General features: G+C 33.8%; 1 pseudogene; it reads left to right on the top strand.

The window, feature by feature from the left end:
* Nucleotides 1-19,818: 19,818 nt before the first annotated feature.
* Nucleotides 19,819-22,550, top strand: LOC129480085 (large ribosomal subunit protein eL42-like; annotated as a pseudogene).
* The last annotated feature ends 419 nt before the right edge of the window (nucleotides 22,551-22,969 follow it).

The following is a 22,969-nucleotide window of genomic DNA, read 5'->3' as shown; positions in this document are numbered from 1 at the left end:
TTTAAATTTTTTTCTTAATGAGATACCCTTGGTTGTAAAGTCTCAATCTTATTGATTCAAAACTATCTTTAAGTCACCCTTGTCCTATCCAAAGAAATATATACTATGTAATGAATTCTAAGTTGAAAGTTATTTTTGCTCACCACACTAAAGATAATAATCCTTTTTTCTGGCTTCTAGATTACTACTGCAATTCTTGGAATATTTTTCTTTCTCTCATCTTGATATAGTCTTATATTCCTGAATCAGTGAACCATCAGTGGAGAGGGAAACAAAACTATCACTTCAGTATGACAAAGTCACTATGGGCATTATAAGGATAGTCCAGTTATTTTCATTTTTGCTCTAATACAAGGTTTCTCAATCCCAGCACGGTTGACATTTTGAACCAGATAATTGTTTTTTTATGTTTGAGGCTTCCTGTGCATTTTAAGATGTTTAGCAGCATCTCTGGCCTCTATTCATTAGATGCTAGTAAATATCTCCATCACAGTTGTAAAAAAACAACGTCTCCAGATATTGCCAAAAGTCCAGTGTTTGCTAATGAGGCGGGAAGCAAGGTGGAGGGGCAGGCGGCACTGCTGCTCTAATACAAAGGACCTTATGGTTGGGAATAATTTCTTCTAAATGTTCACATTAAGTTGACTTTCTACTCTAATTTAGAATATTGTAAATTTTTGTATTTTTCTGTATTTTTATAGATATTTTGGAGAAAAAACTACTTGCACCAAATGAAATAATGAGAGGCTATTTTAAATCAAAATATCAGAGATATTTTAAATACTTATTAAATTTTAAAAGTTACTAATATTTTTCTATTTTTTATTTATTATACTTTAAGTTCAGGGATACATGTGCAGAATGTGCGGTTTGTTACATAGGTATGTATATGCCATGGTGGTTTGCTGCACCCATCAACCTGTTATCTAGGTTTTAAGCCCCTCATGCACTAGGTATTTGACCTAATGCTCTCCCTCCCCTTGTCCCCCACTCCCTGACAGGCCTCAGTGTGTAATGTTCCCCTCCCTGTGTCCACGTGTTCTCATTGTTCCCTCCCACTTACGAGTGAGAACTTGTGGTGTTTGGTTTTCTGTTCCTGTGTTAGTTTGCTAAGAATGATGGTTTCCAGCTTCATCCATGTCCCTGCAAAAGACATGAACTCATCCTTTTTTATGGCTGCATAGTATTCCATGGTGTTTATGTGCCACATTTTCTTTATCCAGTCTATCGTTGATGGGCATTTGGGTTGGTTCCAAGTCTTTGCTATTGTGAATTGTGCTTCAATAAACATATGTGTGCATATGTCCTTATACTAGAATGATTTATAATCCTTTGGGTATATACCCAGTAATGGGATTGCTGGGTCATTTCTGGTATTTCTGGTTCTAGATCCTTGAGGAATCAATCGCCACACTGTTTTCCATAATCATTGAACTAATTTACACTCCCACCAACAGCGTAAAGTGTTCCTATTTCTCCACATCCTCTCCAGCATCTGTTGTTTCCTGACTTTTTAATGATCACCATTCTAACTGGTGTGAGATGGTATTTCACTGTGGTTTTGATTTGCATTTCTCTAATGACCAGTAATGATGAGATTTTTTTCATATGTTTGTTGGCTGCACAAACTTCTTGAGAAGTGTCTGTTGATATCCTTTGCCCACTTTCTGATGGGGTTGTTTTTTTCTTGTAAGTTTAAGTTCCTTATAGATTCTGGATATTAGCCCTTTGTCAAATGGATAGATTGCAAAAATTTTCTCCCATTCTGTAGGTTGCCTATTCACTCTGATGATAGTTTCTTGTGCTGTGCAGAAGCTCTTGAGTTTAATTAGATCCCATTTGTCTATTTTGGCTTTTCTTGCCATTGCGTCTGGTGTTTTAGGCATGAAGTCTTTGCTCACACTTATATCCTGAATAGTATTGCCTAGGTTTTCTTCTAGGGTTTTTATGGTTTTAGGTTTTACATTTAAGTCTTTAATTCATCTTGAGTTAATTTTTGTATATGGTATAAGGAATGGGTCCAATTTCTGTTTTCTGCTTATGGCTAGCCAGTTTTCCCAGCACCATTTATTAAAGAGGGAGTCCTTCCCCCATTGCTTGCTTTTGTCACATTTGTCAAAGAACAGATGGTTACAGATGTGTAGTGTTATTTCTGAGGCCTCTGTTCTGTTCCATTGGTCTATATATCTGTTTTGGTACCAGTACCATGCTCCTTTGGTTACTGTAGACTTGCAGTATATAGTTTGAAGTCAGGTAGCATGATGCCTCCAATTTTGTTCTTTTTCCTTAGGATTGTCTTGGCTATGTGAGCTCATTGCGGTACCATATGAAATTTAAAGTCGTTTTTTCTAGTTCTGTGAAGAAAGTCAATGGTAGCTTGATGGGGATAGCACTGAATCTATAAATTACTTTGGGCAGTATAGCCATATTCATGATATTTTATTCTTTCTATCCACAAGCGTGGAATGTTTTTCCATTTGTTTGTGTCCTCTTATTTTCTTGAGCAGTGGCTTGTAGTTCTCCTTGAAGAGTTCCTTCACGTCTCTTGTAAGTTGTATTTCAAGGTACTTTCTTTTCTTTTTAGCAATTGTGAATGGGATTTCACTCATGATTTTGCTCTGTTTGTCTATTATTGGTGTATAGTAATGCTTGTGATTTTTGCACACTGATCTTGTATCCTGAGACTTTGCTGAAGTTGCTTATCAGCTTAAGGAAATTTGGGGCTGAGACGACGGGGTTTTCTAAATATACAATCATGTAATCGGCAAACAGAGACAATTTGACTTCCTCTCTTCCTATTTGAATACCTTTATTTCTCTTGTCTGATTGCCCTGGCCAGAACTTCCAGCACTATGTTGGATAGGAGTGGTGAAAAAGGGCATCCTTGTCTTGTGCCAGTTTTCAAAGGGAACGCTTCCAGCTTTTGCCCATTCAGTATGATATTGACTGTGGATTTGTCATAAATACCTCTTATTATTTTGAGATACACTCCATCAATACCTAGTTTATTGAGAGTTTTTAGCAAGAAGAGGTGTTGAATTTTATCAAAGGCCTTTTCTGCATCTATTGAGATAATCACGTGGTTTTTGTCATTGGCTCTGTTTATGTGATGGATTACATTTATTGATTTGCGTATGTTGAACCAGCCTTGCAACCTAGGTATGAAGCTGGCTTGATCATGGTGGATAAGTTTTTTGATGTGCTGCTGGATTTCGTTTGCCAGTATTTTATTGAGGATTTTCACATCGATGTTCATCAGGGATATTGGCCTGAAATTTTCTTTTTTTGTTGTGTCTCTTCCAGGCTTTGGTATCAGGATGATTCTGGCTTCATAAAATGAGTTATGGAAGAGTCCCTATTTTTCTATTGTTCATAATACTTTCAGAAAAAATGGTAACACCTCCTTTTTGTACCTCTAGTAGAATTCAGTTGTGAATCCATCCAGTCCTGGGCTTTTTTTGGTTGGCAGGCTATTAATTACTGCCTCAATTTCAGAACTTGTTATTGGTCTATTCAGGAATTCGACTTCTTCCTGGTTTAGTCTTAGGAGGATTTACGTGTCCAGGAATTTATCCACTTCCTCTAGATTTTCTAGTTTATTTGTGTAGAGGTGTTTATAGTATTCTCTGATGGTAGTTTGTATTTCTGTGGGATCAGTGGCAATATCCAAAAAGTTACTAATTTTTTAAATTGAGTTTTACATCTATTCAAAGATAATTGTTTCAAGGCTCATCTGGGAGAAGAAAATAAGATATGGCAAAAAGATTTAAAGCACATATTTTTGTTTTTTTCCTGGTACCCTTCGGTTGCTACAACAATAATAGCTGATAGACTTTCTTGTTAAAACATTCTTTTTCTTAGTGCATAATTCTTATTAAATAATTTAAATACTCTGTTTCATTTTAGAGTAATTACAATGAGTTGGCACAAAAGATATTTTTCAGGATGCTCATCATGCATTTATCAATAGAAAAGTAAAGTGTAAAAGGCATTCAGCAATGTGGTTCCTAAAGATACTTTATTATGTTCAAAAGTTGGACAGGAAAGAGTCGACTGCACTCTAGCAATGTGAGCTGATAAGCAAAATATTCTTTAAGAGATTACATTCTTTCTTCTCAATCACATTTAAATGAGTAAGTTTACAAGTAGAATGCTAGGCTAAGGGTCAGGGTGTTTCATGACCTATTCCTTTTTCTGATAAATGTAAGATTAAGTTCCTGCCTTCATAAAAACTAGCAAGTGGTTTTATGACATTTTCTTAATTCTGTGAGATTTTATGTTTTAATAAATATTGCCTTCACTTTAGGGGAAAAATATAAAGTGGACTCACATGGATTAGCAAGAATTCTGGCCTGAATAATGACAGTTGTGAATTATAGCAAATTTCTTAGACAAATGCAGTGATTTACTCTAAAGAACTGTTGACTGGATATGGAGTAGCAAAGCATTACCTGAGTGATTCTTGTAGGCTCTGATAGACAAAAAAATGAAAATGATTTCCAAATGGCCTATCCTTAATATATGAATAACTGAATATTTCTGAAGAACTTTAAAATGCTTACAAATTTCATATTTGCTTACAAAGTTTGAATATTTCTCTGAAATTTTGATTCAAACTTATAAGGATATGTGTGTATGTGTGTGTGTATGTGTCTATATACACACATATATCTAATCCTTCCAAGTTTATATATTCTCTATAAACGTATATACATATATTACACACATACATATCTACACATATATGCATACACACACCCACACAAACCATCACTTTACAATCAAGAAAACAAAAGCCTTTTATTTAATAACAGAACATATGTTCTTATTATCTTATTATTACCTTATTATTGTCTACCTCACCACATCTTTCTTGTAGTATTAATTTTCTTAGCAAAAACTATGTATAAATACAAGAAAAATATAAATTTCATTACCATTTCTGCCCATGTTATCTCAAATTCCTTTTCAGTGGTAACTTCTTTAAAAGAATAGTTTATTACATTATATGCCCATATACGTAAGGATAAAAATCAAAATATATTCAGTAATAGGCAGAGTATAAATACTACTAATAAACAAAGATAGTCTAAAGTGCTTTTACAAGATTGAGCTCCCTAAATGTATTTGTTTAAAAATTTTTGAAACTTCCTACTTCCTAAAGTAAAACCTAACTATTTTTTCAACTAGCTTTTAAGATCCACCAAGATAAAGCTCCAACTCACTTCCTGGATCTTACCTCCCAACGTTCACCTTAGACATTCTAGTAAAAGTGAAGAACTATCAAGCTTTGGTACACTATGCTTGCCTTTACTCAGGCTGTTTTTTCCAATTGATATGTATTTTTCCCATGTTTCAGTTTCTAAATTTGACTCATCATTCAAGGCTAAAATCAGGTGTTATCTCAATATTGAAGCTTTTCTTAATCCTTCTAGATAGATTTAAAAAAATCCCTTTTCTCATCTAAACTCTCTTAATACCTTATATATGCATCTCGTTGGCACAGTTATTTACAGGTGTTTTCCTTTGTAAAGTGTTAAAGGATAGGAGATATGTTTAACTAACTTTTTTATCATCAGAAGGGCAAATAGAAAGTCCCTAACAAATACTCAGTGATGAAATATGAACAAAGAAATGGATGCATAAATAAACAGTTAACTTTAGTGATAAAAAGCAAAAATTCAATAGAGATGCTAAGGAAATACTAATATTATTATTTTCTGCACAGGAATTTTTTAGATTCTTAGAGGCAATAACTCCAGACTAAGTAATTTGCAAGATCAATGGCTTTCAAATCAGAGCTGTTGACTGAAGTTTCACCAACACAATTATGAGTTTTCCAGTTAGTAGACACTCTTTTTTTCACAGTAAGTGTACTCCTACCAACTGTTATGCCTTACCATGCCACCATTTCTGCCAAAAATAACATCTTCTACCAGTCCCCTGCTCCTCAGCTCTGCTGCTCCAAAACAGTGTTTGCTCCTCATTAAAAATCTACAAAGCCAACTGACCACACAGAGCCTAAATCAAGCTGGAAAAGAGAGATATAAAGTTTTATCTTGGTTACTCACACTGCTTAGGGGTTGTACTGCTGCATCCCACACAATCTGCTGAGAGTCTTCTTAGGAGGTCATAATAGCAGTCAAGCCATGTGATTGTGAGGGCTGCTACTGCTGTTACAAGGTTGTCCCAAAGTCAATAAATCAAAACATTGATCAGTTGCAGCTTGTAAAGACCATGCAACTGAAGAGGTACTTGTGCCACCTAACCCATGTAAAATTGGACCCATGGTTCTGGTCTATCTCCAAGGAATAAGCAAGGTTTTATAACCAGTTGGGACTCTAAACAAAGAAATCGGCCACAGTTCCTGTGGTGGGGTCAGGGGAGGGAGGAAGGATAGCATTAGGAGATATACCTAATGTGAATGACGAGTTAATAGGTGCAACACACCAACACGGCACATGTATACATATGTAACAAACCTGCACGTTGTGCACATGTACCGTAGAACTTAAAGTATAAGAATAAAAAATAAATAAAAATTTAAAATTAAAAAATAAAATTGGCCACGGCCGCTGCATTATTGGCCTTCCCATTGGTCTGCTGTGACATAGAAAGACCAGGCACAAGAAGTTAAAGCAATCCAGATTGTTTGAGAAGTGAGGATGATTCAATATTATTAGATCCCCAGGCAAACTCACTGAATTTTGTGATTTTGCCTCTCTTCCATTTACACCATAGAAATCTGGTTATAACTGATGCCCTTTCATTCTCAAGGCTTAGCACTAACTACTATTAGAAAAGAAATGTATCAGCAATTTCAGAGCCCATTCCTCTTTTAAAATACGTCTGCTTAAAGGATGCATTTTCTTAACAATATAATTCACCCTTTGGTTTGGGGCAATGCTCAGAATTTGCCAGGGCCTTCAATATTCAAAATCTACAGAGATTCAAAAGTACTGAATTTAGTCCTCCACTCAAACATAACACATCTGACCTTCTTTCCTGAAAATACAATAGAATAAGTCAGAGATTTCCCTCACTACACAATATTAAGTATCAAGATAATGTTATCTGGTTGATCAACAGGCCCTGATTGTGCTAGATTAACATGGCCTGTAAGAACAAAATGGAAAATAGGTAGATACTGCTATGTGTCAGATCAGCCTGGACCATTAGCAATCCCAGGACATGCCCAGGACTACTAGGCTGTCATTTTAGTATAACCCCTTCCCACCTTTACCCTACTATATTGAGTGTGGATAGAATGCAATTTGCTTGACTCAAACATTAAAAAATAAAACTTGTAGATTTCAAATAAATGTATATTCAGAAAGAGGGGAGAGAGGAAAAGAGTAAGTGGAATAGTTATAGCTCAAATATGATATACTTTAGCATCGGTTGTATTTCTAAAGAGAGAGTAACTCTACTTCTTCAATGACATAAAGAATATTAAAAGTGTCAACATATGTAAAAATATAATAAAACCACCAGGTATTTAAAATTTTAATTAAAAATATTGAAAACAACGAAGGTGGCTAAAATGAATTTATCCATTCATACAAACTAACATATTTATAATTTTAGAGACATATGGCCAGATGGTAATTTCTGAGATAAGTAATTTGCAAATGCTATTGGCATATTTCTAGGGTCTAACATCTATATTATTAATAAATGTCTACACTTAATATATAAGTGAAATATATATTTTTACTTCATTATAGAGATACACTTATGGAAAATTATGATTTATCTTTACAGAACTTGTCTTTTACCTGTGAACATTCCAAGTGTCATATATACACAGACACATATATGAACATATACATAGATACATATTTTACCTGTATAAAATATATTAACAAGTGCTTAAAATATTTATGTAAGAATATGAATTGTCATAATAGAGAATTTTCATTAAATTACTTATACCTGTATTACTGTATGCATTTAACATATAGTATAATTTTAAAAAGATTTAAGCAAAGTTTTTTTTGTTTGTTTGTTTTTTTTTTTGAGACAGAGTCTCACTCTGTCACCCAGGCTGGAGTGCAGTGGCAGGATCTCAGCTCACTGCAAGCTCCGCCTCCTGGGTTCACGCCATTCTCCTGCCTCAGCATCCCGAGTAGCTGGGACTACAGGGGCCCACCACCACGCCCAGCTAATTTTTTGTATTTTTAGTAGAGACGGGGTTTCACCATGTTAGCCAGGATGGTCTCGATCTCCTGACCTCGTGATCTGCCCCCCCACCTCGGCCTCCCAAAGAGCTGGGATTACAGGCATGAGCCACCGTGCCCGGCCTAAGCAAAGTATTAATGTCACAAATTATATAACAATCAGATCTATTTATGCTGTCCTTACAAGATATGCCAGTCCCAAATCTTCGTTAATAACCATGCTATTTTTCTCCTGTTTTTTAAGATAAATAATTTAAGGTTTTTCTACAAGATTTTAAAACTACATTCTAACAAGATTTTAAAACTACATTCAAGTGTTTTCTTCCACAGCAAGATTCTTTATTCTAGAAGATAGACCAAACAATAACACATTAATATGAAGCTCATTATTTTGTAATGAAACAAAAATTAAAATTTTATGAGCACAATTTCTATTTAAGCATTATGATAGTGATAGTGATCTCACTGTTAATATGATCATACAGTTTTAATTTCAACTGAGCTAAATTTTCTGGTTAATTCAAAAGACCTTAAGAATTTTTTAAGCCAATGGGGATAAAAGGAGGGAGGATGGGAGTCACTGCCCCTCTCAAACAAAAATGAATTATGTAAACACAGATTACTTAGTGTGGGGGAATATAGGAAAGATATCTCTGACTTTTCTCAGCTTGCCAGGTCTGTGTCTCTTCTATCATCAGCTGTATGCACAAAGCACCTTACAAATCATAAGATAACAGAGTAAATGCCATTTATGATTCATAATTACATAATTTTTTGGTCTGATATCCTTTCTCAGTCATTGAAAGGAATGGAAAAAACCACAATACTTTTCCACCAACCGAATATATGTGTGTATACTGACATTCACACTGGAATATATGTATTACATGTACATATTATAGGTGAGGAAAAGTTAGTTGTTTCAGTCACCAAGCCAATATTAATGAACACTGCCAAAAGTTATTCGGAAATGTGTGTGTGTGTGTGTGTGTGTGTGTGTGTGTGTGTACAGGCAGTTGGGATAGTGGTAAATGATACAGCATAAGCTTTTGATTTCATCTGAATGGTGAAATGCTTTTGTAGGATACCTTTATGCATGGAAAATCTCACCTAGCGTCTTAGATGTCATGAATAGCAGAAATGAGGTTTTTTCTCACTGTTTAAATCCTATATCCATATACACATATTCATACATGCACATGTTCGATAACTTAAGGAAGAAAGAAGTTAAAATGAGTTTAAACTAGCTCCACCATCTGCAAGTCACTAGTGAGGAGCAGAATGTTTTCATCAGTCATTATGGGTCAGATCTCAATGATTAAAAACCCCAAAGCTTCTCAAGGGTATAATTTCCTGGTTCTCCACCTGCACACTTCCCTGTGGACCTCATCACCCTTGACTCTAACTACATTCTGAAAAAGCAAGTAAATTCTCATTGAGAATCAGAGTTTAACAATACATGCAAAATGAAACTAGTCTTGTTCATAACCAGATAAACAGCATGAGATTTTATTTTAAAAAATCAAGAAAAAAATGTTTGTTTACTTTGGCTTACATGACTATCATTAACTGATTCCAAAATAATTATGTTAAGAAAACATAGAAATATTTTCTTGAGGTTTCACATCAGATATCATCATTGGAAGAGCAGTTGAGTTCCAGTGGCCTGAGAAGCTCAATTTGACTTTTGAATGCTTTGGGGTCAATAAAACCCCAGATAATTTAGGCCATCACACACCCCCTAGCTATGTAAATCTTTAAGCATGTCAAAGAAAATGTAATCCACATAGGCTGATTCATTTACACTTAACTCATCAAAATAAGTGTTTGTAGGAGTTATTTGATGTTAAGAAAGTCCTCTTTATAAAAATGCTTGAAATCTGTACTTTTCAGAAAGAGAATGTCATTTCAAGATTAAGCAATTCCTCTCTAACTCTACATTTTTACTGTTAGTTCAAAACTCAGAATATTTTTAGTTTCTAAGGGGACTGAATTTTCACTGAAGTAGTCTATCTTTCTCAATCATAGCCAGATCACAGTGCTTTCTCTCTCTTGGTGCTTGTAATTCCACTGAGATGCCTCCATAATTACAAACAGTGCACTGTACTTGTTCTGAGATAAAACAGCCCTCTATGACTAAGGAATGTATAAAACAATGGATTGAAATAATCTTCCTAGACTTTTTATTTCTTCTTCAATGAATGTTGCTAACATTAGATATAAATGAAGTGAAATGTAGTAATGATGGTAATTTTAAAAACAAATGTGGAAAAAGACCTAAAACTTCCCCTCAAAACTAATCTGGAAACATAAACATCAGCAGATGACTTTGATGTAAGACTCTATTGTAGGGCTTTATTTTGTTCTTGTTGTCAAATTAGACAGAATATAATGTTATTATCTATTTTGTCAACATTTATAACGTGAAATAACAAATATGCATTTCTAGTTTCTTTGAAAAATTAATGTAGAACAGAATCTTAACGCAAAATGATATTTGATTTGATAACCATTTGAGAGTGCTGATTTTTACATTGTTGAAGTTATATGATATCTTGGGATAAACTGGTCATTGTATGAGCCATACATAGAATAAAAATAATAAAATTAAAAACAATTATTCTGATGTTTTTGATACAATTTAAATCCTGCATAATTGAAACTTTTATGATTAATCTTGTTTTGTGTTGACATGTTAACATGTTAAGAAATTAGATAAGTTTCATAATTAACAATCATTGTTCCAGAAAAAGTATGATGGAGTCATTAAGACAACAAAATGGTGCCAGACTACTTGCCTTTGAATCCCAGCTCTGCCACTTAATTAATTGCAGGGTGACTTTGGGCAAGTTACTTAAATTATTTGTGCCTGTTTCTATATCCATAAAAATGGAGACAATATATGTCTCAGGGTTGTTGTGAGGACTAAATGGGTTAATATCTATAAAGTAGTTAGAACTCCAGCGATATAAACATTAGCTCTTATACTATTTAACAGGAAAAATCAATTGTTTGAATTTGACATTTGACAATTTTCTTTTCCTATGCCTTTTTGTGTGCATTTCCTAATATAGTAATATGGAATGTCTATTTTAAAGTCAAAAAGATGTACTATGTACTTAATGTGTCCTGAAAATCAGGATTTTATCATCCAAAACTGATTGACAAAAGAAGCAGATTTAAACATAAATATAACAGGTTTTACAGTGTTGGCTTTCCAATCTTTTTCAGTTTGTTCTGCACTTCCTAATTCCAGCACTGGTCACTCATCTCCACTTTAAGTCCTGATTTACAATAGTTTTTTATTTATGTAAATGTCCAACAGTTCCCTCCAGTGCTGCATATTTTCTGTGACCCTCACATTCGTATTCCCCAAGTTTGTGCCATTTTCCAATTATCTGAGTTCTTTTCATGTTGATAAGATTTTTTTTCTTTTGGCCTTTATTAATTTCTCCAACTTTTTTCCTTGAAAATATCTATTTCTCTTCTTCCTCTGTGGTCTAGACCATCCCTTTATCTAGCTTATGCAAATATCCTCTTAATTCTCTCCCTGCCATCCAATCCTCTCTTTCAAAATAGTCTGTCCACCACTGCCAGACTTACCTCCTTATAACACTGTCTTCCTTATTTGATCACTGCTCTCTCTGTATTCTTCAATACTAGGTTCAAAGTCTTTTGACCGGTTTTCAGTGTCTCTATTATCTGAATCCAGTGAACTCATTCAATATGTTTATGCTTCTTGAATTGAGATACATTTCTTCTAATAGCAGAACACATCCTACTCATTCCTACATTTTTATTGATTTTTCTATCCCAATATGACTCTCACATTTCATTTCCATACATTTATATCTTAAATATTTTAAGGTATATATCAAGTTTCCACTCTCTCCAGAAATTGTTTTCGACCATTCTGACCACTCTGATCTCTCCCTTCTAGGAGTTACTATGACACTTAGCATCAATGCTAAGAATTTAATATTTTGTAATGTGTCAGTTACTTCACCCAGAAATCAAGAACTAGACCATATCCTCTTGAGTTCTGACACAATCCACACATTGCTCATCAGTGCCCTAGGCATATAATGCCTAAGCAAGAAGCATTTACTATAAGATTAATTGATTAGTAATTTAAAAAGTACACAATTTTAGAAATAACTTTATAAATGCTAGCATTTAAATTTCACACTTACGAAGCAAATTTAGTAAACAACCCACTATAAGTTTCTTTACTCAGTCTTACCAGGTCCTCATCATATACTTCAAATAGTTTTTCTTTATTCCAGTTTTTGTTCTCTATACTACCAGCCCAGACTTTTGGAACCAGTGATTCTGTATTGGTTTTCACACATGGTCTCAGTCAACTGCTCCCTTTCCTTTTTATTATGATAATACAGACTTGTAAAAATAATACAAGACATTAATACAATAATGAAAGTGAAATGTCAGATTTGGCCATCTTTGTAGTTATTCTGAAGTCAAGAAGAGTTCAAGTAGTCATCACTTGGAGTGAAAATCCAGTTCAAATGGGTTCTAACTTCAAAAAAAAATTAATGTCTTAATTTCCCATTAATATTCAAGATTCCCCATGGTTTCATAGTGCTATATGAGTGTGTGAAAGTTATTGCTGTATTGGTTACTTTAGTTGTATACATAATTAATTAGGTTTGTATATATAAAAATAATGACTGAAATATTTTTAAAACTAAGAATAAATTGACTAATGGTTAACTTTTGGGTTTAATCATGATACTCAAATTCTTCATAGTCAAAATTTTTCTGAATCTGGCCCTACTTTATCCTTCTCAATTAATCTATCATCATAACCTAAACAAAAGTCCTATTTCCAATCCAGTTTCCTCACTGCCTCTTGAACTCAAGCCTGCTAGTCAGCTTCTGGAGTGCCCTTTACACTCAAAACCATTTATCCCAATTCAGATTTACATTTCTGCTTTATCCCCATCTAGCTACTTCTCTGACTATTTATCTTCTCTCATTTTAATTTTTAGAAAATATACTAAATAAAATATAATTTTGTAATTAATTGCATGTCTGTTTTGTTAGTTAATGTTTCAAACACATATCTATTTTATCTGTATCTAGATTGTAAACATGTAACATTTACAGACCATATATTAACTTTTTAAAATTAAGCAATTCACTCCCTGGCATGGACACTGTATGTAATTCATGCTGAATAATTTCTTTTGGATAATAAAACAATAAATGATTTTGCATATTTTAATAACTGTCATAAAGGAAATTAAACATTAGGCATGAAATTTTTTAAAGATTTATAATCCAAGAGATTGCTAGTTGTTCTTGCTCATTATATGTTCATCATATACTATTTTAAGTCTACTTCAATAATAACATAAGTAATAATAATTCTAATAATAAGAACTAACATTGAATGAGTGCTTAGTATGTTCTAGGCACGCTTCTAATCGTCTTACAGATTCACTAATATAATTCTCATAACACCTCATAAAACAGACATTACCAATATCTCAGTTTTACAGAAGAGAAAACTAAAGCTAAGACAGGCTAAATAATTTGCTTCAGATTCCACAGAACTAGAGGTCAACAACAGTCACAAACATTTACTTATTATCTATCATCTACCAGGAATTCCTCAGTTGGCTTTATTTTTCAATATCATACTAATAGGTATTATCATATTTTATTTATAGACATAAATTGGTAGTTTATGTGATACTTTTGATACAAAGCCACTAAACACTCTTCTTATAAGTATACCTGTGATATATTATTTTCTTTTATCAGGTTTGTTTGGTATTCAGGTCATATTTGTGATTATCAATGCATTTAACTCCATAAAACCAGTTGAAAACAAAATCTAAGGGTTGCAGTGTAGGGTAACCCACAAGACTGACAGCGTATGCTTAGGACCACCAGGGAAACAAGATCTTCCAAAAATATTTTGATGTTTGTTATTTCAAAAAAGGTATGGCATGGATATAATAAAAAAAAAATATATAGGACATTCTTACAAATAATCTTTTTTTTTTTTTTTTTTTGAGATGGAGTCTCACTGTCGCCCAGGCTAGAGTGCAATGGCATGATCCCAGCTCACTGCAACCTCTGCCTCCTGAGTTCAAGCGATTCTCCTGCCTCAGCCTCCTGAGTAGCTGGAATTTCATGCGCCTGCCACCACATCAGGCTAATTTTTGCATTTTTAGTAGAGACAGGGTTTTGCCGTATTGGCCAGGCTGGTTTTGAACTACTGACCTCAGGTGATCTGTCCCCCTTGGCCTCCCGAAATGCTGGGATTACAGGCATAAGCCACCACACTTCGCCCTAATCTTCACTATTATTATTATTAAGAGACATGGTCTCAACATGTTGCCCAGGCTGGTCTCGAACTCCTGAGCTCAAATGATCCACTGGCCTCAGCCTCCCAAAGTGCTTGAATTACACTCATGAGCCATGGTGCCTGACCCTTCTTACAACTAACATGTGTTTTAGTATTTGTATACTTGCATTGAACGTCTCAATTCTTCATTCTTCACTATCTCCATACTCTGTGACTTTTCAGATTCTCTCACTGAGGGGGCAGAGTATATTTTTCTACTTGTTGGCTTCAGATTTAGCCACCAGGCTTGCTTTGGTCAAATGAATAAGACAAGACTGATGGGCCAGGCTTTAAGAGTCCTTTCTTGTTCCATGGCTCCTTCTTAGGTTTCTGCCATCAACTTAAAAATAAGAAGCTTGGGCTAGCCTGCTGGTCCCAGAAGAAGCATGAGAAACACATGGAGCCTAGCCGAACTGGTCACATGGAGCCCTTTCCAGATCATCTGGGTTCAACTTAACACACTTGAGCAGTGCCAGCTGAAACTGGCAGAGCCATGCAGCTGCACCAGGCTTAAATCAGCTGACCTCCAGCTGTCTGGATAAACATCTAAATAAATACTGAATGTGGCTGGCTGATGAGGTTTTATGGTAGTTTCCCACACAGCATGATCAACAGTATTGTTCTTACTGGAAATTGAATAATGGTTTATGGGTGTAGTACCATGACATTTTCACTGTCTAGGGCTCCAAGGGATCTTAATGTGAGGCTTTAGGATGCTAAATCTGATTGGTCCTCAGTGTAAATGCAGAAAGCTTTTAAAATGTGTTTCCTTGTGTATGTGTTCTGTTGATTTCATTTCATGGGGAGGAGGGATAGTTTTCTGATACTTAGTTGAAAAATTAGACATAAAGGACAGTGCATTGAGGTAAGGATGGAAGTATGTGAAAAGTGTCATTTTGGGTATCATTTGTCTTTTTACAGCCTTTAGATTAAATGGCTGTTCTTGTGAAGTGTTCCTGCCTTTTCAAATCTACATTTATAGTCCTCTCAAGTATTTCTTTTCAGAGTAAGGTCCTCTTTATTCCCTAAGGTAGCCTGTATACTTCTTTTCTTGTCTGTAGACTCTTCTAGACTATGATGCTTATGAGGGGAAGATACATGTGTGTCTTGTACACTGCTAAATCTTGAACCCTAATTATACTTCCAGTTACCTAAGTGGCCTTCTATACATAATTGTTACTGTGATGTGATGTAGACTTTCCCTAGTAAAATATATATTCTTTAACTTGCCATTTGCTAAAAAAAAAAAAAAAAATTTTAGATATTTTGTCCTATGATAAAATTACTTTATGACAAAGATTATATTTTTCTTTTCCAAAGTGCTTTTATTAATATTATAGTTTTAAAGAGATTGTGACAACATTCTGAAAATATAAATATTTAGACAATAGCAAGTAAAAGTTTCTCGTACATCCTCAGTCTTTTTCCTGGAGAGAAACACATTTAATCACTTTTTTTTTTCTCTTAGTAGTTATTTAAATAATTCAAAATAGTATGCTTATGCCTTCATTTCCAAATATTTCAATTTAAATATTATCAGTAGTTTCACCTGCATTAAGAAGTGATTAATTTTACTCCCTTACACTACTACATTCCTTCTAGAAAAAGTATGCAGACACTTTTTACTTTTCATTTTTACTTCAGTATTTATAATCTTAAATAATGTATTAAAACCTCTATTTCTTGATATTACTTCAGATATTTCCTGACTTTCTAATAAATAAGATGTAAATGACAGATTATATCAGTTCTAAAAGGCAAAATTCTGTCAGTATTAAAGCAGAAAGTCAGAAGCTCTGAAATGAATATTCTCAGAAACAAGTAGATTCAATTAGCAACTGATATAATTAAGGAATAATGTGTTTGATAGAGTACAGCTATATACTTCTTTTTGTAAATGAGATAAAACAAAGATAATTAGAAATTTCAGAAGAAAAAAATGTCTACTAACATCAAGTGCCAAATATACATTTCCTAATCAATGGGTCTGACCAAATAAACTTAGTTCTGACATAAATACATCTTTATAATGATTTTTTAAACTCTGGTTATTTTTGGTATCATCTCATAAATATTTGCAATACGAAAAGTGATACCACTTAGAATATCAAATTATAATATAAAGGTAATGCTATGTCAGAAAGAAGGAACCAAGACAAGGAGAAATAGAGAAGAGGGACAGTGGTAAAAATAATTTTTATCAAGAGTAGTAAAAGATATTTTAATTAAAAATTAAATCAATTTCCAACAAATTGATGTGGAAAGATTTTTAGGAGTTAATACTTTAACAAGATTGTGAAAAAGGACGTCTCATCCACTGATGGAATTTGTATACATAGTACAATATTTATGGGGTGTAATTTCAAAATATATATGGATAAACACATTATATTCTTAGTAACCCATAATAAGGACATAATCTAAACCATAAATGTTATTGCATTAAATTCTTTCAGACTTCATTGGGACAAAAACACAACTAAATTACATACATCATATGATATGAACTACATACAGCTAGGTAGGAATATAGTGGGAAGCTTTGTAAGTGATAGTTCATGTTAACTGTTCCTTTTTTTAAAAGAATTTTCGTTGTAACTTAAACCTTTAATTAGGATTCAGAGTCAATACATATATTTTTACAAATTTATTGCCAGAATACTATAAGTGATTGACATACTTTCAGTTAAGCATAGCTGTACACCTACAACTATCTGATCTTCAACAAAGGTGACAAAGACAATCAGTGGGGAAAGGACTCCCTATTTAATAAATGTTGCTTTGACAGCTGACTAGCCATATGCAGAAGATTAAAGCTGGACCCCTTCCTTACACCATATACAAAAATCAACTCAAGATGGATTAAAGACTTAAGTGTAAAACCTAAAACTATAAAAACCCTTGAAGAAAACCATCTAGGAAATACCATTCTAGACATACACCCTGGCAGTGATTTTATGACAAAGATGACAAAAGCAATTGCAACAAAAACAAAAATTGACAAACGGAATCTAATTAAGCTAAAGAGCTTCTGCACAGCAGAAGAAACTGTCAACAAATAGATGGCCCACAGAAAGGGAGAAAATGTTTGCAAACAATGCATCTGACAAAAGTCTAATGTCCAAAATCTATAAGGAATTTAAACAAACCAACAAGCAAAACAAACAAACAAAAAACCCATTAAAAAGTAGGCAAAGGACATAAACAGACACTTTTCATAAGAAGACATATGGCCAACAAGCATATGAAAAATGCTCAACATCACTAATAATTAGAGAAATGCAAATCAAAACCACAATAAGATATCATCTCACACCATTCAGTATGTCTATTATTAAAAAGTCAAAAAATTACAGATGCTGGCAAGGTTGCAAATAAAGGGAAACACTTATACATTGCTGATGGAAATGTAAATTAGTTCAGCTACTGTGGAAAGCAGTTTGGCAATTTTTCAAAGAACTTAGAACTACCATTCAACCCAGCAATTTTATTATTGCGTATATACCCAAAGGAATACAAATTGTTCTGCTATAAATACACATGCACACATATGTTCATAGCAGCACTATTTACAATAGCACAGACACCGAATCAACCTAAATGTCCATCAGTGGTAGATTGGATAAAGAAACTGTGGTACATAACACACCACAGACTACTATGCAGCCATACAGCCATAAAAAGGAACAAGATCATGTTCTTTTTAGCAATATGGATGGAGCTAGAGGCCATTATCCTAAGCAAACTGACACAGGAACAGAAAACCAAACACCACGTGATCTTACTTATAAGGGAGAGCTAAACATTAAGTACACATGGACACCAAGAAGAGAACAATAGACACTGGGGCCTACTTGAGGATGGAGGGTAGGAGGAGGGTAAGGATTAAAAAACTACTTGTCGAGTATTATATGCCTTTTTATCTGCGTGATGAAATAATCTGTACACCAAAACCCCATGACACACAATTTATCTATAGAACCAACATGCACATGTACCCCCGAAACAAAATAAATTTTCTAAAAAGTTAAATATAATTTATTTTAGAAAAGAGAAGTTCTAGAGGAGAGACATTAAATTAAAATAAAATTAAGGTAGTAACCACATGTTTTAACACTTCTGAATTAATTAAAAATGTCCTAAAAAATTACTTAAGGTGATTATTAGCAGGTCCAACTGACTTCTAAGCTTCTAAATAAACTCTCCTAAATGAATGCATAAATGCTTAAATTTATGGCAATTAGTACATTTTAGTTAACCAGAAGAATTTTTCATAACTTTATGCCATAGTCATACATGAATTATGCTGGGAAATTGGATATCCGTAAGTTAAGTTAGGAATTCCAATCTTAAAAATATCCTACATCTCTCTTCAAATGCCAATACTACCAGTATTATTCATCTATTCATACATATATGTGTGTATCTGTGGCATGTAAATGTATGTATATAAGTCTATGTAGTCTAGATATCAATTAAATGTAGCAAACAGCAACCAACCATAATTTGGAACAAAATAAGATACTGCTACTCTGTCACTGAAGTAGACAAGACCTCATTTTTACTTTATATTTATAAAAATTTAATAATTACCAATAGTTAGCACTTGGTAACTTGTCTTATAAACATAACGAGTGTTAATAGTCAAAAATTATCATTGTTCACTGATGTTCTTTTTTGTCCTGACAGTCATGACATTGGATGACTGAGACTACCCAACTATGACATGCATGCAGTGTGTAAGATGGGAACAGGTGCCTGCAGACCTGATATAGTTTCAGTGTCTTCAGAACTTTATAAAATCTTTTTTTGAAAACTTACATTCTTTTAACAGCACTATTTTCAAGAGCATGCATTCCTTTTATGAGGATTCATGTTTGGAAATTAATCCATGTCGTAGACCATTCCACTAAATTAATTTTAAATCTAGGTTTTAAGCAGCACAATATAGTGGAACACGTAATAGTGGAAGTGTGGACCCTAAGTTTCTATACTGTGTGATTTTTAGTCTCTAAGAACTCATGAAACATCATTCTGTTGTTTTTAAAGAACGGGAAGGCAAATCAGGTTATCATCTGCTCTCAGTTCTCTTTGAAAGTCCAGGGGAGATATTTTGTTCCTTGCTATGATGTCAAAATAATTAAAAAATAGCTACTCTATAGAAAAATAAATGTACATCCTGATTTTAAATGAACTTCAAATGTTTTAAACTATAAATTATACAATTGAGAGTAATAACAGTGCTGATAACACTCCATAAACATGGCGAACATTCCAAAAACCCTCCAGACTTTCTGTACGAAGTGTGCAAGCACCAACCCCAGAAAATGACATGGTACAAGAAGAGGAAGGATTTTCTGTATGCCCAGGGAAAGCAGCGTTATGACAGGAAGCAGCGTGGCTATGGCGGGCAGACTAAGACAATTTTCCAGAAAAAGACTAAAACTACAAAGAAGATTGGGCTAAGGCTTGAGTGCGTTGAGCCCAACTGCAGATCTAAGGGAATGCTGGCTATTAAATGATGTAAGTATTTTGAACTGGGAGGAGATAAGGAGAGAAAGGGCCAAGTAATCCAGTTCTGCCATCTTTTGTTTTATTATGAAGAAAATAAAATTTTGAATTTGTATTTAAAAAGAGAAAGTAACAGTTAAGAAACTATATAATTTTAGAAAATTATTCCACAGATATAGATTTATATATTCCATTTTATTTTTCTAGGAGTCATTTATAAACCTAGTGTCTCTTCATTTTTTATGTCTAGTTTTGACTTTAACACTGGCTTAATCACATTCATGAGTAGCTGTCATTCATTAGGCAGGTACTTCTCAAGCAATGCAAATTCAAAGTAGAGGACTGGTAAAAATCAGAGAATGCTTTATAAAGTTCTCTCTGCAGTTTAAAGAACTGAAGGTCAGAAGACTAAATGATATTTCAGAGTCACACAGCATGCAACTAGAATTGTTCTCTTCTGATGTCAACCTTAGTACATGTCATATTATGAGAATACACACTTAAATTCCATGATCCCAAGAGAAAAAGCTTTCAGAAACCACTTAAAAATCTCCTCCATTTATCCTGAAAAACAAAAAGACATAAATCTGAGTAAAGCTCAAATTTTAACTGCTCCAATGCAACTGGAAAATGTTTATAGAATTTTTGCATTTTTAAATATTTTACAGAAATTGCTACAACAGGAATATATTTGAAACAGGAAGAGAGTTTACTGGATCTTTTTCCAACAGCTTTATTGGGATGTGATTCATATACCATAAAACTTATCATTTTAAAGCTGATAATTCAGTGTTCTTACTAGATTTTAACAGTTACTGGTAAATTGCAATATTGCACGTGGTTTTAAAATGCTGCAAATATTTTTAAAAAACAAGGAAAGCAGAACTCTAGGTGATGAATATATGCAGTAAAGAGATTCTCAGTTATTGAGAGAAGTTGTATATTCATAGAGGAGATGGACAGTTTCAGATTAAGGACTTATATATCTCAAAGTCCTAAAAAATGAGAAGATGCATCATTCTCAGTAAACTATCGCAAGGACAAAAAACCAAACACCGCACGTTCTCACTCATAGGTGGGAATTGAACAATGAGAACTCACGGACACAGGAAGGGGAACATCACACTCCGAGGACTGTTGTGGGGTTGGGGGAGGGGGGAGGGACAGCATTAGGAGATATACCTAATGCTAAATGACGAGTTAATGGGTGCAGGAAATCAACATGGCACATGGATACATATGTAACAAACCTGCACATTGTGCACATGTACCCTAAAGTATAATTAAAAAAAACAAAAAACAAACAAAAAACAAAAAAAAAACACAAAAAATGAGAAGATGCTTATGATATAATGATAATGACAAACAACTTTATATAAAGAAGTATTTTTAAAAACTATAATGCCTTTGTTTAATTAACAAGGCCTATTTCTCAGCTGTAAGAACAAAAGGGTTTTAGATATTTTTCAACTTTGCTATATTTTCTTTTTTTTTTTTTTTATTATTATTATACTTTAGGGTTTTAGGGTACATGTGCACAATGTGCAGGTTTGTTACATATGTATCCATGTGCCATGTTGATTTCCTGCACCCATTAACTCGTCATTTAGCATTAGGTGTATTTCCTAATGCTGTCCCTCCCCCCTCCCCCCACCCCACAACAGTCCCTCAACTTTGCTATATTTTCTACATTGATCCACATCTTTTAATAATCAGAAAAAAAATACTAAAATGTGCAGTCTCGTCAGTCTTACAAAAAAAATTACTTTGTTTTCATTTTCCTTCCACTCTCCATGCCAAACTTTTCAAAAACAGAATTACATAATATATCATAATTTCAGCTTGTTCAGAAAGATGCAGTAACTAGACAGAAATTGAAAAGCCATGGCCTTCACAATGATACCACTTTCCATTTGCAAATGTATCTCCCAGTTGTTCTTCCAATGATTTAGCTCTTGGCTTCAAACAATTTTAACATTGTTCTCTGACTGAACAAATCCAATAAACTCATACTATAAATATTTTTTTCAGGTATCCCTCCCTCATCTACCTTCAACCTATTTGCTCAGGTTCGATCCTCACTTTAGCTTCAAGATCAAATCTCGTCTTTTCCTTCCCTATCTAAGCACGTCCATATAACATTCTCTCTTCTCTGAATCTCTGTAGTATTTGTGTCTATATCTCTTATTTTGGCACTAAATTAGGTAGAATAACTTTGCACTGTTTTTTAAGTCCTGCATTCACTCTGTGTCATTTCTTCACTTGACCATAAGCAATTTAAAAGTTTGAATTCATCCTTTTCATTAACAGGTATATATCTATGTAGAGATACTCAATAAGAACTTGTCGATTTAATCAGTGGGTATGACTTAATTAATTTTAGAAGTATCATAACTGGTACATGGGGAGAAAAGAGAAAGCTATACTGGGGGGAAAAATCTGGAGGAAGACCCCCAGTGACTAATAAAGCTTTGGGTGATTAGATGGCCACATTTACAAAACAAAATCAAAAGAGAAGAATACATACACCAATGAAAACTAGGTTTTTAAAAATGTATCCACCAGTAAGAGTCCATGAACTGGATTTTTAACCAGAAGAAAGTCCAAGGAAAAAAGCGGGCAGAGAGAAGAGAACAGGAGTGTTAAGTACTATTAATCAAAGTCAAAACAAAATTCAATGCCCACGTCCTTTTGATCAAAAGTAAGATAATCAACTAGTAGAGATGAATTAGGCAAATAATGGAAGTGCTCTGAGAATACTTTTAGAGTGGTGAAGGTTCAATAATAATTGTCGGGCCTCTAATGACTAAAAGACTTGGGGCTAAAGCAGAAGATCCTGTCACTGAAAACTTGTATATGGTGCAGAAATTCAATTATGGGGACCACAGCAGCAAGGCCAGAA

The sequence above is a fragment of the Symphalangus syndactylus genome, chromosome 4 (genome assembly GCF_028878055.3).
Source record: "Symphalangus syndactylus isolate Jambi chromosome 4, NHGRI_mSymSyn1-v2.1_pri, whole genome shotgun sequence".
In the NCBI taxonomy this organism is placed as follows: Eukaryota; Metazoa; Chordata; class Mammalia; order Primates; family Hylobatidae; genus Symphalangus; species Symphalangus syndactylus.
Note: the sequence above shows the minus strand (reverse complement) of the source record. Positions and strands in the feature narration are given on the sequence as shown.